A 6474-nucleotide genomic window follows, 5' to 3' on the forward strand; every position below is an offset into this window, starting at 1 on the left:
TTCATCTGTTCTTCATTTAGGTTTTACTTCTTAATGGAATCAATGACACTCTGCAGGTTTATGTGATTCAGCTAAACTGTTTGAAACCACAGGATTCCTCTGCTGGGCAATGCCTAGAGATCAGTGAACACAATTTTGAGGTAAGTATTTATTTCACCCGATCCCAAGTCATCCCTGATGGACTGAGCTTTTTATGATATGCCTGTTCTAGACAGTATCAAGCTGAGTGTTAAAAGTTCTCACTGCATTCTCTGCTCCTACTTAAGCACGTTCTTCTTGGTTTTCCTCAATTGGATAACTTGCCTTTGACTGTGCTAATTATGGTCTTTCACATTTCCAGTAAATTGCTTTTCTGAATACCCTCATTGCATGGGAAAATAAATTCTGCAAGAGGTAAGTGATGTGTTTTCTTGCTATAGACAAATGCCTGCAGTATTGTGACAATACGAATACAGTACATCAATAATAGCAAGGGTGCACCAGGTGTTCTACGATGGTGTGGTGGAGTCACTAAATCAGCACTTTCCACCTCTTTTCCAATATCCTTTGGGTGCAGTGTTTTAAAACACTGGCTACATATTAGAATGGTATAGGGAGATTTTATAAAATACCCACGCCTGAACCCCAACTGGGCTGGAGGTGGTGGGACTCCATTTTTCTAGTGCCTTCCTGCCCTAAAAGGTAGAAACTAGAACTTATATTTCCACAAATCTCTTGAAGCCACAATACAGCATGCAATTCTGTGTCTATAAATCAGAATGGCTTGAGCAGCACTAAAATTTGAAACTAATTGTGGGAAAAGGCAGTATTGCAAGTGTGATTTTCTAGTATGGACCTTGGTACAGACATGGCTCTGAACCCTATGGTGCTTATGATTCCTTGAGCTCTGGTCTTACCTCTCGTGTCTGCAACTATCTACGCTCTTACCAACCATGCACAAGGTTCTTTATATACCCCCCTCCCATTAACACTTGGTAATATCTAGCCCAGTGGTTCTCAACCTGTAGGTCGCGACCCCTTTGGCAGTCGAACAACCTTTTCACAGGTGTCGCCTAAGACCATCCTGCATATCAGATATTTACATTATGATTCATAACAGTAGCAACATTACAGTTATGAAGTAGCAACAAAAATAATTTTATGGTTGGGTCACAGCATGAGGAACTGTATTTAAAGGGCCAGAAGGTTGAGAACCACTGAACTAGACTTTTAATTTCTGCTAGTCAAATAGATTTAAAGTGATTTAAGAGTGCTGTTTTAATTGACACTTCTCTGATTACTAATGACTCTCAGCATATTTTTCTGTGCTTAATTCCCTCACCCCCTTCTGTAAATTGTCTCTTATTCCTTGGGTTTACTATCTCAATTTTGTTATTCAATCCTCTTGAATTTGGATAGACTTTGCCTGTGTCCCAATATGTGGTCTATCTTTGAAAATGTCCCATGTGCACTTGAGAGGAATGTATATTCTGTAGTTTTGGGGTGGAATGTTCTGAAGATGTTGATTAAGTCCAGCTGATCTAGTGAGTCATTTAGGATTGAATTTTCTTTGTTAATATTTTTGTATAGAGGATTTATCCAGTGATGTTAATGGGTTATTAAAGTCTCCTACTATGATTGTATTGCTATCAATCTCCTTCCTGATATCTTCCAGAATTTTTTTTTTATGTATTTGGGAGCTCCTGCTTTGGGCACATAAATGTTTACTAGAGTTATATCCTCTTGTTGTATTGATCCCTTTAGAATTATGAAGTAGCCTTCCTTGTCTCTAGTTAAAGTCTTCCCTTTGAGGTCTATTTTGTCAGATATAAGTATTGCTACCCCTGCTTTTTTTTTTCAATTGCATTTACCTGATAGATATTTTTCTATCCCTTCACTTTCAGTCTGTGTGAGTCCCTTGTTCTGATATGGGTTTCCTGTAGACAGCATATATATGGGTCATGTTTTCTTATCCATTCAGTCACTCAATGTCTTTTGATTGGAGCATTTCATGCATTTATGCTTAATGTTATTATTGATAGGTACTTGTTTGTAGCCATTTCTTCACTTTATGCCTGTGTTCCTTCCTCCCTTTCTATTTCTCTTTTTCTTTCCTCTGGGACTTGTTTCATTGTTTCCCCATTCTAACTATCACCAAAAGGTCCAATCACCGAGTTGTGGGGGCCTGGGCCATGTGCAGTGGGAGCTTTGTGCCACCTAAGTGTCACTGAAGAGCTCTGACACCAAGACATGTGGCTGCCATGGGTCTGTGGGAGCCATGCTTGCCCAGGATCAGAGTCACTGGTGCTCAGTGCAGCCTCATGTATGCACCTAGAATCAGAAACCCCACCTGTGCCGTGCTGAGAAAAAGACCCCACTGTTGTGTGCCAAAAATCAGAGTCCTCTAGCACACGCCAGGAGTCCCCCTGTGCCCGCGCTGAGAATCGAGTATTGGAGTCTCTGTTGCTGGGTGCAGCCTTGTGCCAAGAATCAGAGTCTCTGTGTGTGCATGCACTGAGAATTAGAATCACTGGCTCTGAGTGTGCATGTACTTGGAATCAGGGATCCCGTGATCAGGTGATGAGAAAAAGAGTCAAGTCACTGGTGCTCAGTGCTGCCTCTTGCAAGGAGAATGACGGTCCCTGGTCTGCTTGGGGGACTGGGTTGCACAGCTGCCCTGTGTTGGTGGGAGGTCCACTCCTGTGCTATAAGAGACAGACTTCCGTGTGCCCTCACCCAGAATCAAAGTGGGCCTGCGGTCTGGTCGTGTGAGTGTGCACTGCAAGGAACAGATTCCTTTTGCGTGCCCAGGCTCAAATTCAGCGCAGCCTCCCTGTGTGGGTGTGGGGTCTGGTCACATGGGTGTGCACTGCAGGAAACAAATTCCCCGTGTCTATGCACCCAGTCTCAAATTCAGGTAGCACCGCTACCTCTGTGTGTGGGCAGGAGGCCTGCTTGCGTGGAGAGGGTCTAGCAGTTCCTATGCTGCTGCTGCAGGCCAGTGGGAGGGGGATGGCCTCTGTGACTCACAGAAATCCGCGGCCTGGATGCCTGGAGTCTTGGTGTTCATGGGTCTGCAGATATGGTCGCAGGTCTTTTACCTGAGTGGCTGTAGGGTCCCGGTTTGCATCTGAGACCAGATTGGGTGGTGGTGAGGCTAGGATCCTAGTCTCAAACAATTCTGTCCTTCAAGATGGTGTGGTTTCTGTGCCGGCAGTGTCCTCCCCAGAGTGTTCGCGTTGGCAGCGGGGTTTCGCCATCTAAGGCTGCCCAGTTTGGCAGCCCCCAGGAAGACCTGCAGGATCTAACTGTCCCTAGCTCACACACACACACACACACACACACACACACACACACACCTCCACACACACACACCACACATCCACACACTCCTCCATTGCTCCCTTACTCTCTCACACACTCTCCCCCCCTACCTTCTTGCTGGTTGCCATCTTTTTCTTCCTTCCTAAACCATTTTTATTATTAGGCATATCCCTGCCCTTCATTTTATTTTTTGAAGATGACTTATCTTTTACATGTACATGAAAAATCTATTGTGAGATATATCATATATACATTAAGGTTTATAAAATACATATGTGCAGTTATGGAGTCACTAGAGGCCCAGTGCATGGATTCGTGCACTGGTGGGGTCCCTCGGCTTGGCCTGTGCCCTCTCACAATATGAGACCTCTCAGAGGATGTTGGATAGCCAGTTTTAGCCCAACCCCTGTATGCCTGATCCAAACAGGAGGGAGCCCAATCCTGTGCATTGAGCATCTGTCCCCTGGTGGTCAGTGCACTTCACAGCGACTGGTCGGCCGGTCATTCGGTTGTTCAGTTGCTTAGGCTTTCATATATATAGACTAGAGGCCTAGTGCACAGGTTTGTGCACTGGTGAGGGTCCCTTGGCCTGGCCTGCGGGGATCAGTGGACCTCTGCACCACCACAGCCCTGCCTTACCTGCCAACTTGTCGGGCTCCAGCCCGCTGTCCACATTGATCCCGCACAGTACTAAGTAGTGCGCGAAGCAGCAGGCGGCTGGGGAGGAGCCTAAGCCTGGGCAGGGGCACCACACCACTCCTGCTCATACTGGCCCCACTATGACTGCGGCCGCCACTGATTAGCAGGCTCACTGCCGCTCCACTGCTATCTCCGTGCACCCATCCTAGGGAGATGCCAGCATGCCCATGACTGCACAGCTGCTACTCGTCGTCACACCCTTGCTCCTCGCGCAGGCTCACACCCAGTCAGTTCTGAACTGCGACTGGGTTCTGATCCTGGACCCAGTTTGGATGGGGGAGGGGTGTGCAGAGGGAGTGTCTGCAGGAGAGGCTCACAAGCCACAGCTGTGCTCACCAGCTGTGAGCCCGATACCCGTTGGTCAGCTGAGCGGCATTCCCGCTCTGGGAGCGCACTGACCATCAGGGGGCAGCTCCTGAGTTGAGTGTCTGCCCCTGGTGGTCAGTGCACATCGTAGCTACTGGTCGGTTGTCCAGTCATCTGGTCACTTAGGCTTTTATATAGAGAGACTAGAGGCCCATTGCATGAAAAGATGCATGCAATAGGCTTTCCCTTTCCTGGCTGCCGGCACCCAGGACCCAGGCCTTCGCTCTGGCTGGAGCCGCCTTCAAGCCTTCGCTGCCCCGCCTGGCCGCCCCGGGTCAGGTCGCACATGGGACGACCACAGCCCCGGGTCGCAGATAGCAGTCCCGGATGGTGGCAGGGCAGGTGGGATGGTGCTGTCCCACCCTGCCTGCAGTATTCAAATTAGCCGCCATCTTTGTGGGTGGTTAATTTGCATATCGTGCTGATTAGCCTATGGGAGGCGTTGCAAAGGTACGGTCAATTACCATGTTTGTCTATTATTAGATAGGATTATAAAGGAAATATTGATGTAAGCCACAATCTAGGTCAGCAAATGTAATATTGCCAGTATACCAGAAGTTTCCCATGTACCTTGCCTTGACCACAGTCACCATCTTCCCTAGTGGCAACCACTATCCTAACTTATGTGATAACTATTGCCTCCCTACTCTCTCTAACTTAACCACCTATCCATGTGTCCTCAAACAACACTGTCTAATTTTGCCTGTTTTGGATTTCTCCCCAAGTAAAATTATACACATATACTCATTTTTGTTTACTTTAGCTCATTATTATTTGTTAAATTTATACATGTCATTGCATGTAGCTCTAGCTGAGGTATACATTACTGTATAGTATTTCATTGTATGAATTAACTACAAGTTATTTATCCATTTTAACTTTATCAACACCTGATTGTCTCTTGTTTTTAGTTTCTTTCAATGTGAACATTTTTAAATTACTAACTCCATTTCTTTAGTGGTCTTAGAATAATAATGATTTCCAAACTCTTCTTGAGTCATTTTAAGGAGCAATGGTTGTAGACACTAGCTACTTACCCAAATCCCTCCTTTCTGGGCACAAGGCTACTCAGATAAACTAAATTTCCCAGCCTCCCTTCTAATTAGGTATAGCCATATGACTATGCTTGTATTAATATAATATCAGTGGAAGCAATATTCTATATTCTTTAAGCCACTTTATTTGGGGTCACTTTGTTACAGTAGCTTAGTGTGACCTTAAAAATATAGGATTTGAACTTAGAAGTGGGATTCTAAAAACAACATCAAATAGGTGGTTAGATTAGAATTGAGGAAACAGATATCACAGGTTGCACAGTTTTTGTGAGCAAGATAGAAATGGCAAGTATTTTACTGTAACATAGCCTCAGACATCACACATCGTTTCTACTGTATTCTATTATTTACACAGGACAGCCATACTTGATGTGGAAGGGAGCTATAGAAGGGAATGAGTATCAGGAAGTAAGAATCCTTGGGGCATCTTGGTGGCGTCTACCACATTGATTTTTGTTCTTATCTTTTCTATTCTTCACCTCCCTCCCCCTTTCAGCTCAACCACCCCTGATCATTACCCTAGTGTTCACGCCCACATCTCTGATGATTTAAATAGAAATATTGGGGAAGGGAAGACAATAAGTCATCAAAATGAAGCATTTATTGTGAGGGCAATCCCTGTCCTGCCCAAGCCAAGTGAGAAAAGAGGCTCAGGATAATCGCATAAAGATTGGAGTGTCTACATGAAGAGGAACCCCAGTGCCTTGTGACTTTTCTAGGCCCTTCCTGTGAAAGCCCACACTGGCCCCTCAGCAATCAGATTCCCCAAATCTCTCTGGGGTTTTTATCAGCTACTTGCTCTCGGGAGAAGGCAGGTCAGAGCCATTCTCAGGAACCCACTAGCATCTTCAATGCCCTTAGTTTTTCCATCTCTGACTCTTTGTTTTCCCTAATCTGGTAAACGTCCTCTAATATAGTGGGCGTAAAGGTTAGGGACAGAAAAAAAAACAACAACACACAACTATTATATTTTTCAAAACTGTTATACATGCCCTTATTTATTATTTTTTATGTCCACTTGATGGTTATGCTTTAGGAACTTAAAGCCTGA

The sequence above is a fragment of the Myotis daubentonii genome, chromosome 10 (genome assembly GCF_963259705.1).
Source record: "Myotis daubentonii chromosome 10, mMyoDau2.1, whole genome shotgun sequence".
Taxonomy (NCBI): Eukaryota; Metazoa; Chordata; class Mammalia; order Chiroptera; family Vespertilionidae; genus Myotis; species Myotis daubentonii.